We start from the raw sequence: 18084 nt of genomic DNA, 5'->3' as shown, positions 1-18084 counted from the left end.
AGCAAGGAGGCAATGATAGTTTATAGCAGATCAAAGCTGCATCATGGCAGCCAGGAAGCAGGGAGAGACACAGAAGGGGCAAGATACCCTTTAAGACACAGCCCCAGTGACCTATTTCCTCTAGCTAAGAAATTCCCACAATCTCCCAACAGGGACACTGGCTGAGAAGCAAGCTTTCAACACACAGGCCTGTGGGGAGCATTTCATAGTCAAGCCACACGAAAACACAGCAATTCGCGTGTGCAGCAATATGCGCCTGTCCTCAATGGCTAGAACACATAGTGTGCTACCTACACCAACTACTAAACTACCAGGGAAATGTAGGACTAGTGGAGAGATCCCCAGTTAATGGAGAATACTAAATGGATGGTCCCTGGGAGGACACATGGAGTCTGGCTGCAAATCTTCATTTTGACTTTTTATTGAAGCCATATTCAATGCAGTAGAAATCCTTTGCAGTTACATTTGTTAGAAAACATTATGAACATTTAACGACATGAAGGTGCGGTTTTGTTGTTGTTTTGCTCTTTTATTTTATTTTTTTAATTTCCTTGAGAATTGATGGCCTGCCATATCACAGGAGAGTTTTGAGAAAACAAGTTAAATTGTCTATGAATTTTTTCTGTCATTGCTGCTTCATTCAGGGACTGTAGAGGAAGTTTCTGAAAATGTAAATCAATTCCCATCACTCCTCCACTAAGAGCCCATCAGTGACTCCTCAGGCCACAACTTAAAGGAGGCTTGCCCAGCAGGCTGCTAGCTTGTGGAGATCTTGATAAAAGATGCTGTGACAGCATAGGCGAAGGCTTACCCAGGAGAGATATACCATGGATTAAAATTCTTGGTTTTACCCATAGGCCCTGGGGAGCAGTGAAATGAGTTTGAATATAGGCCTGATCTAATCAGATTTAAGCTTCATATTACAAAAATCATAAAATATTTTATTCTGAGAACCTGCCCTCTTATTGATCGCCCTGAAAAATAAAGCCCAATAAAGGAGAAAATTTTCCACCTTGAAAAACCAAGGGATGGATTGAGCCAGTTATAGTGAGAGTGTGGGCCTTAATATAAGGAAGTGGTTCCATATCTAAGGGGCAGTTGTAAGACAGCTGTCTGAAGACGGATAAATCTTCACAAGATTTCCTCTCTTTGGCAGTCCTCTGAGGCCTAACACAGTGACCAGAGCCACTAGAAGGGCTTAAGTTGGAGAAGCCCTATCAGTAGCAAAACAGTCCAACGGGTCAGTGGCTCCAGGATGACCTTTGCTCCAGAGGACTCTAGGTTCCTTCTCTTGGAACTGTGTAGGATGCTGTCTCTCCCTACCTGCCTCTCTTCGAGGAAGAGAGTTTGACGCACTTAGCAGCTAGTTCTGCTATGATGTGCAAGGTACTGCTTTTGCAAAACAACTTGTTTACCTTTCTTTGCCATTATCAGAGTAATTTTTAAATGGAAGCAGACCTCTGTGCATCTGGCTGTTACCACTACCTAGAGAAGTGTGTTCTTCCTATAAATGGCATGTAGGATAGCCTTTGCATGTATGGACACAGGAATAACAAAAAAAAAGCCGATTTTTGTAATGAGCCATCACTGTTCAGAACAATGGACTCCAAGACTGATTGGAAAGGTTTTCAGTCCTGAGTGTACTTAGGGAAGAGTGGGTAAATTCAGATGTATGTATGCTATGTAAGTCTGGGTCTGCAGTGGGGTAAGGGACTAAACAATCTTCTGGATTTCTCTAAGAATAACTAGATTCCTGAGATGTAGTCACCAAAGGAAATAACATGTCAGGCTTTAGAAGTCACTATGTAGTGTGTGTGTGTGTGTGTGTGTGTGTGTGTGTGTGTGTGTGTGTGCCCGTGTGTATTATGTGTGTGCATATGTGTGTATATGTGAGTACACTGGTGTGAGTGCATGTTGAGGTCAGAGGACACCATTGGGTGTTGGTCCTTTTTTCCACCTTGTTTGAAACAAGGTCTCTCTTTTTGTTGTTCCCTGCTGTGTATACCATGTTAGCGGGCTTGTGAGTGAGCTTCTTGGGATTCTCCTGGCCCTGCCTCGCATCTCACTACATGAGTACTGGGATTCTAGATGTGTCCTCTAGTCCCTGGCTTTGTGTGTGTTCTGAGGATTTTACCTAAGGTCCTCATGCTTGCATGGCAAGTCATTTATCCACTGAGCCACCTCCATAGCCACAGCTCATTTCATTGACAAGAATTTCATAGATGTACTTGTAGTGGAACATTTAGATTAAAGATGGACTATTGGGAATATGAGTACACAACAGTAATGTACACTGTCATTCATATTGACTAAATGGACGCTGAATGGCTCAAAAGGATGTTAACACCATGAGATATTCTGATTTTCAAAATGTTTCTCATTCCCAAACACAGAAAGAAGAGGAAAATATCAAGGTACTCTTCTGTGTTGACAGAAATAGATGTTCCAGTTGTTCTCTTTTGTTTTTATGGATTTCTTTTTCCCATGATCCACACACTATGCATTAAACTTAAACCATAATTGTTAGAGAATCTTCAGGTGGAGTTATATAAGTCACAAATGAATTTAGAAGGACCTCACTTCTGAAGTGAACTGGCTTATTCTATGCATCTTAATACATTTAGGGTAAATTCTTCAATGAAGAGATAATGCCTGATAAACTTCCTGAATATTTGAATACTAGAAGTGAAATCATAATTAAATCAAGTAATAGAATAGTAAATGCCTGTCTAATATGGATATTCCCTCTTGGACTCCTTGGGATGTGAAAAGAAAAGTTTTGTTTTTATCTTCCAGTTCGTGAGATTGGCTTTAATATTTATTTCATTATCAGTGAGGACCTACACATACTAACTAGTTTGTTAACAATGGATGCTGATGTCTTTGAATGGAGATAGCAGCAACCTACCCACTGTGTTTAATTAGAATGATGCAGTTGTATTTAGGGAAGATATGGTAGTAGCTGCTAGTGTGGGAATTGTATAAACAAATACCACTTCTCTCAGCCAGAACTGGCTGGATGACTTTGGGATTAGTCAGATAACCTTTCTCAAGTCTGTAATCTTCATTTATAAGAAAATGGAGTTGTCTAACTTATTCTGTACTCTTTCTCTGCGTTTGTAACCTCTAAAATGTTTAGTGCCTATAATTTTGTAAAAAGAATTCTAATTTACTACAAGTTGATGATTAACTTGAAAATACCTGATTTCTCTTTGGTAGTAGTTTCTGGTATGAATACTGAACTGTGACTCCTCTTCCTTGAATGGTCATCTCTTTATTCATTTATGATATAGTTACTGGGAGGTGAAGAGATTGCTCAGTGGTTAAGAGCATGCATTGCACTTGCAGAGAACCTGAATTCAGGACCCACCTGGTGGTTGTAACCATAATGAACTTCAGTTCCAGGAAATCTCATGCCCTCTTCTGACCTGCATGAGTACTAGGCATGCATATTAGTAACCATACATATACACAAGCAAGATTCTTATATGTATATAACAAATCTCAAAACAAATTAGAGTTATAACTTCTAGCCAGCATTCAGAACATACAGGTGACAGAACACACTAGTGTTACTGTAACAAGCCACCACGTTTGTTCACAGAAAACAGTAGATATGCAGCAGATATGTATTCTCTTGGAATTCTGTGGGCATTAGCTTTTCCTTACTTTTGATAGTCTCAGCTATTCCTCACTTTAGGGACCACATCATCGGAGTCTCTGCCCTCAGCTACCTTCTCCCTCCTCTTTGTTGAATCTCTGTAACTTGTATTTTAAGGACACCTGTGACTGTGATTGGATAAGGGTCTACCTACAAAATCCAATACTATATACTCATTCCAATATGATAAGTTAATCAGATTGGCAGACTCTTCTTAATGAAGGTGCATCTACACATTTCAGGAGTTAGGATATGGACATACATTCTGAGTCACCATAATTCAACTCACACAGTAACCAAACAAACAAAAATAATAGCCAAAAACATTCTTTTGACTTATGGTTCCCAGAATCTGTGGGGGGGATAGATATTTAAGTACTTAAGTGATTACAAAATTCGATGCTATACATATATATATATGTATGTATATATAGTTACATATAGTTATAAGTGCATAGTTATAAATTATGGCCAGTTCTATGAAAGGAAATTGCAAGGTGCTTTGAAAAATAGTAACCAAGGGACTTCATTAAAGAAACGGGTAGGTCAAAATTCTCTGAACAAGTGATATTTAAACTGATCATCAACGCAGATGTATGACTTGGAATTTGCAGAGAAGTTGTTGGAGAGGTGAGTGAGGCCATCTCATGCTGAAGAAGAAGCCTAAAGAAGACATCCAGATGCATGAAAGGTGTGTTCTGGGTACAAGAAGGGCTCAGTGAAAAGAAGTATAAATGCTCATGCTCCCAGCAGCATCTCCTTTAATGACTATGTTTACAGTAACTTTGGTTACAGTAGTATCTCAGGTCATCTCTTGACCTGGGCCTTTCTACTGCAAAGCAGTTCAAACAGGATAGGGCCATCCGAGACCAGTTCCCACAAAAGGAGGTATAGACTCATTTGTCTTTAAACTGTGCAAACATTATGGTTCACTAATCCCAGATATGGGAAGTCCCCACTGAGTAGCTGTCCTCTTTTAGTATTTTGCAGTATATGTTAACTTTATATTGGAACCAAAATTACATGCCAGTGATCCTTGCTTGATTGTATTTTTAAAGGAATGCCCAAGATGTCATGATTTTATTTTCTGTGGTTCACGGGTGGTGGTGGTTCACATAGTTGGCTCCTTCTTTCAAATATTCAAAACCCCTTGATATTGTCCAATTACCTAGAATAGCATTTTCCAAAATAGTTTCCAGGGACACTCACATGGTGATTGTCACCCACATGGGGAGCTCTCCTCCAAGGACAATGCCTGGAGTCATTAGCACTTCTGGCCATGCCAGATGTGACTCTGTCTTTTCTCTCCCACTCAAGAAAACATAAGATAGTAATAGTATGCATAGGCTGTAGTCTGCTCTGCTGTGACACACCACCCAAGTCAATGTGTGTGGAGACTGGTAGTTCTATGATCAGCAAAAAGCTATGGTGGCAGGGAAAAGAAGCTCACTCAAATAATTAATTAGATTCAGATTTCTTAATGCTTATCTAGCAGGGCTAGGGCATTCATTTAGAAACTGTGGTACCAGGATTGTCATCGGTACTGCAAAAGACTTTGTTGCTGACCTGAACAAAGGGGAGGTGTTGAACCCCAGAATGATGGCTGGGAATACAGCATGGGACTGATCCAGACCCCCTGAATGTGGATGTCAGTGAGGAGGCCTAGGCAATCTATGGGGCCTTGGGTATTAGATCAGTATTTGTCCCTGGCATACAAATGGATTTTGGGTGCCCATCCCACAGTGAGAGATGCTCTCTCAGCCTGGACTCTTGTGGGAGGGCCTAGGCTCCTGGATGAAATGACAGACTATGGACACCCCCATGGAGGGCCTCACCCTCCGTGGGGAATGGACTGGGGATTGGTGGGAGGGTGTGGGAGCAGAGGAGGGAGAGGGAGAGGGAGCTGGGATTGACATGTGAAACAACCTTGTTTCTAATTTAAATTTAAAGATAAAAAAAGACAAAAAAGTCTTTGTGGTTTTATGCAGGAATGTGAGGACTTACTATCCCATAGGTCATTTTTCTAGAGAATGAAAGATAAATATCCTTGTCCAAATGAATGACAACAGCATTAGGAACGTGTATTGAATGTTACAGACTTATTAAGTTCATGTATGCTAAAGAATACAACAAACTTCTTGAAATTTATCAGTTAAGATAGACACTGGAGTTAGCTTTAGTAATCCTCACTCTACAGGCAACATTATCTTTATTGTGTTCAATAAGTATAACAGAACTCCCAAGTTCATATTTCACAGTGTCAGAACTAAGACAGAAATGGGGCTATGATTTTAAATGGTATACTCCTGTTTATCACCCCGGTCCTCCTTGCATTTCAGCTTCCCCCCTTTGCTCTGTCATATATTCCCTGTATTTCTTCATAAGCTCCGGTTGGACTACAGTCAAAGCATCCTGATTGGAAGGCGTTTCCATGCCTTCACATACCTTTGATTGATGTTGCCAATGAAGACTTATGGTCACATTGACGGAATAGACTTGGACAGTAGTCCTGTGGCAGATGTTACATTCAGCTCTATCTTCATTTATAAAGAGCTTAACATCTACTCTGGGAGATTACAATCGTAGATGGGAGCCAGCCATGTAGAAAATTGCTCCAACACACAGTAGGAATCAAGACTCTAAGCAGGCAGCCACAATATAGACAAGAAGGGAAACAAAGGCAAAGATCAGAAGAAGTTTCATTTAAACTAGACTTGAGATTGGAAAGGACGGCAATAAATGAGATGCAGGAAGGAGGACCCTAGAGAAGGACACAGCATGAGCCAGTAAAGGCGGTCATGAAGGGACCTTGATTTGGTGCTGTTCTGTATGAGTGAACCTGCTAGACGAGGAAGTGGCAGAGCAGCAGAAGCAACACATTCACAGTAGGCATCTTATGACCACAAGGATTCAGGCATCAAGTTTGTAGAAGGAGATCAAGTCCTCTTTCACTTTCATGGTCAATGCTGTGGTTAACACAATACCTATGATTGAACCTGACTCAGTTTGACTCACAACTTCATTAGGTCTTTCAAACTGCTTCTTACCAAGTCGCCAGCATGCCCACGATGCTGGATTTGATCCTCAGCTTGAAAATATTTTTTAAGAAGGAAAAGGGAAAGAATGAAGGCATTTTGTTCTCTTTCCTGAGACTCATTCTGGCTGGACAAAGTTGACCTCTCTGGTGATCCTGGTTCAACCACTGTGGCCACTAAGATAGAATGCATCAGTTAGCACAACCTGAAAGCAAGCCGTGTGCTCCAACTCAGAGCCCAGGGGGGTGGCAGATGTCAGCCTCAGATATCAAATACTTCCTCAACAGGAAACAGATTTTTGGGCAGGATGAAATGGAGAAGGCAAGAGCATGGCAAGGCTAAGTGAAGAGAAAGCACGTGAGTGTCCCTTGTAGAAATGATTCCTTTATTTCACACTGAGGAAATGTGGGCTCATGGTACTGTTAGCTGCACAAAGATGAAATAGTTCTCTTTCTCTAAGAAGATCACAGATGTCAAGAGAAAAAAAATTAAATCCACCTGTTGTTATGAAGCCCAGAAGATGAAAAGATGCTGTGTGCCCCCTAGATAGACATTATGTACTGTGTCATAGGCTGTGACCCCGTACAAGTTATTCAAGTTTTCTATTTTCTCCCATGGGAAAATAGAGATAATAAAAGTTGCCTCATGGGGTTGTTGAGAGGGTTAGATGAAATGTTTACACATACAAGTGACCCAATGCCTTTCTACTCATTGTATGCCCAAACTCTCACAGTATCCAGGGCAATGGCAGAAGATATTCCATCTAAGAGATGGAATTGCCAGGACTTAGTTATTACTTTAAAAACAAAGTTAAATCTTGTGATTCCAAGTCTGACCCACCCCTGCTTAATGAGATCCCCAGCTCGTGTCAATGCCTTCCAGTTAACAGGATTTACATGGAGTAAACCACACATACAAATGTTATTAGCATAAAAATAGGTAATTATTGTTTTTTCACATTTGCATCATCACAGATGATCTTTATATTAGGCATTCTTTAGCAATGAATGACTGAACTAAAGGGATTGCTGTTCATTCAGACAGTCATTAATTCTAAGTAAGAAATTAATGTCCTGTCACTCATGTTGCAAAGAGGAGGGTGACTACAGAGTCATAAGTAAGGGATATAATGGAAACTGGAAATCACCTAGCCCAACCTTTCAATTCACTGATGTGGGAAAAGAAAACTAGAATGGAGAAGGTCACAGGATTAATTAGTGACAGGGTTGGAACTAGAACCCCTTCTCTTCACTTCTTTGCCCAAGTCTTGTCATTAAGCTATGAATGCTGATAACCTGACTTCCATTTGCTTAGGACTCCCTAATTATTTAAAATATATCAAAGGTGTAAAGACAGAGAGATGCTTGCTGGGATGAAGGTGCCCCAATGAAAGTATATTAAGCATCATTCACAAATTCCCTTGTGCTGTATTAACTTTATCGTGATAATTTCTATAATGTACTTGTGGAAAAGGGGAACAGCTATCTGTCTATACTGAATGGTCTCATTTGAGTTTTGCCAATGTAAAGGTACGAGCTAGAAACCTCCTACATTAAAACAGTAAATTGCTTATGGTAACCATTGCATAATGAAGGGACACAATGGAGAATTACAGTTCAAATTACTTATCAGGTCTCTTCCATTTTCTAAGTTTTTAAAGTAGAAAATTGCAGAGTATAATTACAGTAAGTTAATTTGCATTCATATTACAATTCAATGAGCAATTACATTCTTTTTATTTAAAAATATTTTATAAAATGTGATTTGCATCAGTATGTTTCTAGGAAGAGTGGTGACTTTTCCTTGTGAGGTTTTCATGCAAATTGAAATTGTAAAACTGATATATTCCATATAAAACTGGGGCAGCATCATTGCTTGTGGGCAGGAATGGGGCAGAGGAGCAGACAGCCATCTGAAGTATGACAATGTCTTCAGAGCTTATAGATTCTTCAAAGAATAATAGGTATCAAGGTTTGGAAGAAGAATCTGAGGTCTTATTGCTGGAGTCCCTTTCTCCATTCTCTTTTACCATCTTGAATTTGAATTTCTCTATAGAGTTACTGCGAAGCCATTATCTAATCTCTATTTGATTAACTCCTGTGCCAGGACATTCTTTGCCTTCTGATGACATCTGCTTCATCACCAGACAAGGCTTTCATTTTCTGGAGGGTGGTTCCATTTTGATCTGATCATTGGTGTATCAATGTAATTTAAAGGACACATTTTACATATCCATTGCTCTCCTAGTGCCATGGATGACAGAGAATTCTTTCTGACATTGAGAGCGGAGTATTTTTTCTAGTACTTGTATTATTAGCATAAATGTCTAGGATGGGCCATGATAAAGAAGTCCACACAATAGTAGTAAGGGCTGGTTGGCTGCTCCATCTTTAATTTAGTATCTGCTCTTCTTAATGATGTTTACAGTGAAAGTGACATACTGAAAAGGACACATCCGTTTTCATAAAAATGTTTGCTTATATAAACACGATGTTACATTACGTATGACATTCCATTACCATATACTCCTTTCTTGTCCATCCCTCTCCAAGTAGTCACATGTTTCCTCATTGGAGATTTATTTTGCCTACTTTTAGTTTTCACATAGATGGAAACATAATAATGTCCTTTCTTAAGCCTAGTCTCTCTTCCCCTCAATATGTTTTTAATATTCATTCATGTTGCCACACACACCTGTAAATTACTTAATATGCACAGCAGTATGCCCGTGTATGAAGATTTTATGACTTGTTTGGCCATTCTACTGTACATGAACTTTTGGATTGTTTCCAGGTTTACCTATTGTGAGTAGTGTTGCAATGAGTTTTCCAGTGTATATGTGAGCATGTTTTAGTTCTCTTGATCAAACACCTTGGAGTAATATATACATAGGAAAAGTACTTATACGGTATGTATATGTGTAATTGATAATATTGGACTGGGCAGTTTCTCAAAATGTAAAATCATTTTATACTTTTACCAGTAATGTGCAAGAGTTCTGTCACTTTCATTATTTTTGTAAAGTGTGTTTGTGTGTTTGTGTGTGTGTGTGTGTCTGTGTGTCTGTGTGTGTCTGTGTCTGTGTATCTGTGTAGGTATGTGCACCTTGTGGCAGGTGCACATAGGGTCCTGAAGAGAGTGTCAGGTCCTCTGGAGCTGGAGTTACAGGCAGTTGTGAGCTATCTGATGTAGGTGGTAGGAGCTAAATTCTGGTCCTTTGCTGAGCCATCCCAGCTTTTAGCCTGTAACTGTTTTAGTGAGTATGAAATAATGTCTCCCCATGTATATGTGTATGGTTCTCCTATTACTAATGTGCCTTTCAACTACTGTGTTTATTGGTGCATTTTCTTTTGTGAAGTATCTATTTAGATCTTCTGTCTGTTTTAATTAGGTTGTCTTTTTTATTATTAATTACTAAGATTCTATGTTTTTCGAGATTTAAGTCCTTTGTCAGATCTGCATATTGTGAATATTTCTTTTCAGGATTGTGGCTTACCATTTAATTTTCTTAATGTTGTCTATTAATCAACAGCTTTAAATTTTGATTAAGCCAAATTTATTATGTTATACTCACTGATTTTTTGCATCCTCTCCATGGAAACTGAACATACTTCCAAATAATGGAGACAATAGTGTTTGTTTCTAGAGTGTTTTGTTTTTAAGTTTTGCTATGCAGCCCAGGCTGGCCTCCAACTCATCCTCCTTCTGTGTCAACATCTCACATGATGGAACTAGGCGTGTGCCTCTGTGCCTGATGTCATCCAGAGTCTTTACCATTTTGGCTATACCTTTTGTTTTTACATATGAGCAAAGTGGAATACAGCTCTTTTCTGCTTACCCAGCTGCTCACATAAGATGCCTTAAAGGCCATCACCACCTCTTTGAATTACAGTATCTTTGGGAGGAAAACAAATCAGCAACTGAATTATGTTTGTCCATTTCTTGGTTCTCTATTCTGTTCTTATGATTATTTATCTTCATTGTTTTAATCATCATTTGATAACTACCACTTAGAACATGTTATAAAATCAGTGTATGACAAACCCTCTAGAGCTGTTCTTTCTTGAAAATATTCTGGCTTTTTTAAAAGTTCCTCTGGATTCTTAGATACATTTCAAAACTTTTAGTTCCTTGAAAATAAAGTATTGAAATTTTTTTTGGAGACAGGGTTTCTCTATGTCATTTTGGAGGCTGTCCTGGAACTCGCTCTGTAGACCAGGCTGGCCTCGAACTCACAGAGATCCGCCTGCCTCTGCCTCTCGAGTACTGAGATTAAAGGTGTGCACCACCAATGCCTGGCTGGAATTCTTATTGTAACTTCCTTAAATGCACATTTCAATTTGAAGATCATTGATATTTTAACAATGTCTATTTTAAACCATGAACATGGTATATTTCTCTACATTCTTGGGTATGCCTTGCTTTTTTTAAATCTGTGGTGTGTAAATTTTGGTGAACAAGCCTTATAGAGTTAATGCTCAGACTATCCCTAAGGGTTGTATGCTGGGCTACAATAAGTATCATTTTACCTGGGGTGTAGTAGGTATTCATCTGAATGCTGTCTAGAAAGTACATAGCATAATATTTGATATAGAGAATCATTTTATTAAAGTGAAAAACTCCAATGAGTCAAACTGTCTTAAGTAAAAGAGGAAATGTACTTACTCCTATAACAGAAAAGGCTATGAAGGAGATGGGAGCTGTTTTAAGGTAAAGCTAACCCAAACAGTCTAAGAGTCTTCAATCTCTATTTCCCAACCTCTTATTACCCTTTAATTCTCTCTTTGCTTCATACTCTAATGCTTTTTCTCCACTGTCATATGTGGGTCTAATTTCATTCCAGTTGTGAGTCCTGCAGTAAGAAGAAACTGTCTTCTGCTGCCACACTACCCTAGGTACACAGTACGTCTCCAATGTGGTGTGACCAAGAGATGCATTTCTCTTTGTCACCTGTCTGTCCCTCAGTTGGAGGTATAACCTTCTTTATCAGAAAAGAACGGATCAGGTAGGGAAATGGTAAACCAATGAAGTCAAATGGAAGTACTATTTCACAAGAAGGAAGAACCCACCCTACCACCCCCAGCATCAAACAGCACAAGCATTCAACCATTTAAGCATGGAAGCAACAGTGTATGCTTGCTGAGTTGTATTTGTATACCCTGTTGATGATTCTCCTGTGCTTCTGTGACACTCCATAGGCACCAGACACCCAATAATTTCCCACTCTTTTCATCTGCCCCTCCTCCTAATACTAACATCACTTATGCTCCACTTTATGAGTGAAAAAAATTGGGCTCTTAGGCTCCAATACAAACACCTCTGATAGCCACTTAGGCTTTCTACTTTGTTTCTACTGTGCATTTAGCTACAAAGAGCAGATTGGTGAGAGAATTGCCATCCCCACATTGCAATCCCCTACTTTCTCACAGAGAATGAAAAGGGTGCTATTTATAGCTGCTGGAGAGCATAGTCAAGCTTAGTAACTCCACCATGCCACCTTTCCCTGGAATCATGCTGGCTGGGATTGGATGAAGAGGGCATTGTCTGTTTCATGAAACACCATAGAAATATTTTTTAAAATTATCTTTTTGACCACAGAAGAGAAGTAGCAACTGGATATTTTACTTGTGTCCCATATGGAAAACAATATCTTAGTAGGGGGTGTTAAGACAATTTTTAATAAAGTGGATTGCTGTGTTTTCATGCTGAATTAAATACAGCCATACAAGTGGTTTACGCATGCCTCTCAAGAGTCAACTCTAGCCAACCTCAGAGAGGACTCTCTGCCTTCTTTCATATAACTCCTCTTCTTCTGACTTGAAACTCTGGTCCAAAATGCCTCTCCCAGTCATTCACCTGGCACCTAATTATGTTTCAAAATGATTCCTTCTTTTTTATTTGTTCTGTGTCACCGATCCCCACTCTAGCCCCAACCTGGGTTCAATACAAATGTTGATGATTTTTTAGCATCTTGTACTGGGCCCCAGCATAGTTCTAATCCCAGTGCCATTTGATGGTGTGATTTGAGGACTATTTCTTCTGCTGTGGACTGAGATCTTGCATTGCACCTTTAAACAAAGGAGTGAGACTTTTTCTTCTCAAATACAGATTTTGAGCATGATAAGAAAAACTTCTATAAAAGGCTTACTATGGCTACTTAATGTATCTTCTATATTAACCATTTAAATTTTATCCATTCTTTACTAGTATGTTTTGAGTATATGATGCCTCTGGCAAGCTTGGTAGGTGTTTCTCTTAATCATTATTTAAATTATATGAATTTGAGAACTTAAGATGCAAATGAATATTTGCATATTATTGGCATATGTAAATACTACTGACCACTTAAAAAATAGTAAGTATTCCAAAGCTAAGCAAATGACTTCATCTACAATAGCATAGAAAAGAGGAAAATACTTGGGAATAAGTTTAACCCAGGAGATTAATAATCACTACCCTGAGGTCATAAGACAGTGAGTAAAGTAATTAAAGGGGCCCAAACAAAAGGAAACACAGGCCAAGTGAGAAAATTAACATTGCTGTGCTTATGCTACTCAGAGCAGCCTCCAGATCCAGTGCATTCCTATCAAAGTTCTAGTGTCATTTTCACAAAAAACAGTTTATTACAAACCCTAAAATTCCATGAAACCACAAAAGACCCTGATAAGATAAAAACCTAAGCCAACCATACCTGTTTTCAAAGCATATTACAGATATATGGTAATCAAAAAATATGATACTTTCACCAGCTGATAGATTAGACCAGCAGAACAAAATACAGTTAGCCTAGAAACAAATGACCACATGCCAAGAATACGGGCAGTAAGTGATGTTGGGAAAACTAGCCCCTTGCAGGAAGTTGAAATCAACCTCTTATACTTTATACAGAACCAATTCAAACTGGATTAAAAACTTTAATGTAAGACCTGAAGCATAAGAATCCTAGACCAAAACATCTGGCTAAATCCTTTTGACCTTTGGTGCTGACAATGATTAAAAGTAAAAACAAACAAACCAAAATAATCTGACACCAAAGTCACAGGCAACAAATGACATAAACAAAGTGGACTGCATCCAATTCGGATGTTATTCCAGAGCCACAGAAACCATCAGTGACTTAGAAAGGTAGGGAAAGGCAGCTTTGAGAGTGGGAGAAATCTTTTCAAATGTTGTATTTGGTAAGTGGTTAGTACCCAAGACACAAGAAACTCAGAGAACTGGTTTGCAAATCAGAACCAGCCTGACCACAAGATGGCAAAGGACCTGAACAGATGTTTTTTTTCCCACAAGAAGATATGGGTGATAACAAGTATAAGAAAAGTTCCCAGACCTGAATCAAACACACAAAGAGGTAGGATTGCATACCTGCTGCAATGACTGGCACCAAAAATGCAGATTGTAATGATTATTGGTAAAGGTATGGGAATGAAGAAACCCCTTCCAGTTCACTGCTAGAGGTTCCAAAAATAGGTGAGTTGATCCACATATTTTGGAACACAGTAAGGAGGTTCTTCAAAAACTGAAAGCAGAGTTCCTTTCTAGGTGTATATCTCCAGGAAATAAATGATCTGATTTGCTGAAGGAGGTATCTGAACTTCCTTGTTCACAATAGCATATTTATAATAAAATCAATGTAATGCTTGTGTTGACAGAAGTATGGTTAAGAAAAGGTGGTGTATATGGCTTTTACAATGGAGTATTACTAGGTCTTAAAAAGAAGTAAACCCTGGCATTTGTGACAACATGGCTGATGGTCAATTGTACTATTCTACACGAAATAAGCCAGACACAGAAAGATATACAGCATGATTTCATACATAGGGGATCTAAACAAGACAAAATCATAAAATCAGAGTAGAATGGTGATGTCCAGGTGTTACAGGGTAAGAAAAATGTATATATTGGTATCCAGGATGTTAGTCTTTGTTGTAAGTTCTTGAGGTCTTGTGTACCACACAATGAGGTGAGTACATTTAATAATAATGTACTATGCACTTAACATTTTCTAGTGTCTAGATATACAGTGAGCTTATTACACATGCAAAAAAGTAACTATGTGAGGTAATGAATATGTTAATTATCTCATAGTGCTAATCATTTCACAATGTGAACATATGTCAAAACACGGTATTGTGTAACTTAAATATATACACTCTCTACTTGCCAACTATCCAACAATAAAGGTATGAGAAAAGCCTTCCAAATTAGAGCCCAATACATACCATCCAACACAACATATATTTGGGAAATTGTAGGAATGAACAGGATTTAAATAGTACACAGTTTACAAAGGCTCTGCAAGAGCCTTTGGGGCAGTAGTTATCACTCCTTGAATTTACCACATATGACCACAGGTTTTGTTTCTAAACCTGGGTCCATTGTGTTAACTGACTCTATGAGTACTTGTCAATCATGTGAGCATGGACAACGTATGAAATTCAGTAGTTCACCATTTTGCCCTTCTTTGTGCTACTCATGCTACATCTCTGTCCCATGGGCTGAGCTCTTCGCACAGACCTTGATGTACACAATGGGCCCTGCCAATGTTCGATGAGTCAAAATGAACTATCTGGGATATATTCTGGGGTGAGAACCAATGTCTGCAGGACAGTTGTCCTTCTGCCTGTATGTCATCTAAGGCTCATTGCAATCTCATGAGTGAAGTTCTTCACCACCACTGGAGGGCTGAGAATTTAGAAGCACAGAAAGGTGGCCTGCAAGAGGTGAAAAAGTCCCATCAGCTCAGTCCATGTTGTAAAGGTTATATGAGAAATATCTTCAACTGCCTGTAATGGAATACGTAATACATACAGTTTCACTATTCTTATTACTTTGCTGTATCTCAGAGTAGATGATGAAAGTACATTTATTGATTTTTTTCTTTATGCCATACTTAAAACAAATTACAGTGGTATTTTCAAAAGAACAGCAGTAAAACCCCGCACATCTTATCTTTCAGATGAGCTATTTCATGACATTTAGTGAAGTGACAAAATGTTCCTTTAAGATTTGGTTCAGTTTCACCAGGAAGGCCCCAAGGCCCATAGTGGGCAGCTTGAGCCTATGCATCACACTGTCTTCCAGGCTCGAGATAGAAACAGCTGTGGCTTTTTGTTCCCACTGGATTTCATGGTAAGCTGCCCAGTTACCATGGTGGACTTTGTCCAACACTAAAGAGAGATAGAGTTTTACATTCTATTACATTGTATGTCTTGGCCAACTCCGTTTCCCAATTCCCTGATGCCTGTAGCCACGAGGCAGGTATAGCCAGACCTCAGATATGTGCTCTTAAAACGCATGTGAGTGGAATGGAAATTTCAAAGCTGTCCTAAAACCCAGTGAATTTTAGATTTTTGTGTTGTTGTTTTGTTTTGGAGTCTGTAAAAAGTTGAAATTACGCTGGATCACTCAAGGCTTGGCATTCTCTCGCCCTTAGAAATGACTAACGCTCAACTACCTACACTCTCCCCTACTTCCGCTACAACTTCTCACATTTCTCTTCCTTTTCTTGGTGTTGTGTTCATACTCCAGGGACTTGTCGTGGCTGGCAAGCAAAAGTGGAATATTTCCTTGTTCACACCAGCGGTGTTCCCTAGCCAACCTCAGCGTTGCACAGGGAATAGAACAGCACCTGGTGCCCAGATCCTCTCACTTTCTAGAACTTTTGTTAAAGTTGGAGAGAATCGGGTGGGGATTCCCTGGTCCCACCATGAGACTGACGGCCACCTCAGGGGTAGATAGAAACCATCAAGAATGGGATCTCTCTGCCAAACTGTGGGGACTTCTTCTGATCAACTCTTCTCTGTAGAGTGTATCCTGCCAATGACCTCAGGAATTTTTCTTGTCTCTATGTAAATTGCTATCTTTTCAGAGGTGCCTGACAGCCAAGTTTACAGGGCCTCCATTTGTACAGAAGCTGTTATTATGGGATAAGTGTAATGGGTCGTGAATTTTGTGGAGGAAGGGAGGGTCTCCAGATGACTTTGTGCGAACCAACCACAGACCTATTGACTTCACAAGCGGTGCATTAGGCTAAATATTTTTAGCCCATTGACTCTAGAGGTAATAACCCTAAATGCATCATTAAAATTTCATGGGTGAGTAACAGGAGCTACCAGAAAAAATCCCCCCCCCCAAATAAAACAAGCCACCACATTAGCTTTATTGTCACCCAGCTGGAGGGCAGGAGTTTGGCTTCTCAAAAAGAGTAAACTTTAAAAGCAAGTGTTGCTGTCTTTTCCCTAGCACTTGGGCACTGGGCTCCCAGGGGACAGCAGGCGATTTTCGCACTCCCCCCTCCCACCTGGCATTCAAGCCTCTGGAGACACGAGTGCCACGCCGGCATTGACGAAGCTGAATCCAATCTCAAGGTGGAAAAATTTCTGACTAATCCAATTATTTTTTGCCACTCGGTGTTTCTGAGATCTTTGTAAGATAGGACCTGAAGAGCCTTCTTTGGCACAACAGGTTCTAATTTACAGGACGGTCTAGTGCCCTGCAATATAAGAATGGAATGGGGAAAACAAGTTAACTGGGGCCCGCGTGCCCTCAGCGGCACAGGAGGCTGCAAACAGCAGAGGAACTCGTGACAGGTGCAAGACAACTTTGCCCAGGAAACGTCAATGAAAGGTGGGCTGAAGCGGGTCCCTGTGGCTGGGAGAGAGCGCCCCCTTCTGGCAAGGGACGCGGGGCAAGAAGCTCGCACTGCCTCGGCTTGGCTCTGTGCCCTCTCCACTTGAGTGCGGAGAGGCTTGGCTAAATAAGCAGACGCCTGAGAAGTCCGGGAGGGAGCTGCGGTGGCTGCTGCGGAGCGTGGTCCGCTCTCAGCGCGCCCCCCTCCGCGGAGAAGCGCAGGGAGGGGACCCCAGGCTCTCGGCTCCGCTCAGTCTCTACTCCCGGGATGGGGGACGAGCGCAGGGCCTGGAGAAGCACGACCGCAAGCCGCGGCGCCCCCGCTCGCCCGCTAGCTGGCTCTTCGTTGTCGCCGCGCCGACTCAGCTAAGCGGACAGAGTGCACTCGGGCGGCGCACAGAGAGCCCCGGCGGGAGAGAGAGCCGGCGAGGACGGGCTCGGAACGAGCGGTTGGCCGAGAGCTGGCAGGTGAGCGGCGGGGATAGCGCGGGGCGGGGGCCGCGGGAGGAGGCGGGTCTGCGCACCGCACTGGGTCCGGTCTCCTCCCCCTGCTCTGACGCGCGCCCGTGGCTTCCCGGGGAGGATGGATCCAGATAGGCGCTCACCCGGGCTTCCCCGGGCTGAAGAGCGCGAGTGAGTGCGGCCGGCCGCAGGGCATGGAGAGCCGCGTCTCGGGCGGCTTCAGCAGCCTAGGAGGATGCTCCCGGGAGCCGAGGTGAGAGGCGCGGCAGGGGGCACGCGGAGGACCCGGAGTTG

General features: G+C 40.9%; 1 protein-coding gene across 17 annotated transcripts in view; it reads left to right on the top strand.

Moving 5' to 3' along the window:
- Dab1 (DAB adaptor protein 1) overlaps nt 1-18084 on the top strand; it is a 1089646-nt gene that overhangs the window by 713395 nt on the left and 358167 nt on the right. For 3 of the 17 annotated variants that reach the window (XM_021228423.2, XM_040757049.1, XM_021228421.2), the window contains exon 1: nt 17469-17796. The exons of 11 other annotated variants lie outside the window; for them this stretch is intronic. The gene's annotated coding sequence lies outside the window, so the exon portion shown is untranslated. Of the gene's footprint in view, nt 1-17468; nt 17797-17903; nt 18044-18084 lie in introns of those variants that run through there. 3 more of the 17 variants (XM_040757048.1, XM_021228420.2, XM_021228424.2) reach the window with 2 other exon arrangements.

This window comes from Mesocricetus auratus, unplaced genomic scaffold (genome assembly GCF_017639785.1).
Source record: "Mesocricetus auratus isolate SY011 unplaced genomic scaffold, BCM_Maur_2.0 Super-Scaffold_100014, whole genome shotgun sequence".
NCBI lineage: Eukaryota > Metazoa > Chordata > Mammalia > Rodentia > Cricetidae > Mesocricetus > Mesocricetus auratus.
Note: the sequence above shows the minus strand (reverse complement) of the source record. Positions and strands in the feature narration are given on the sequence as shown.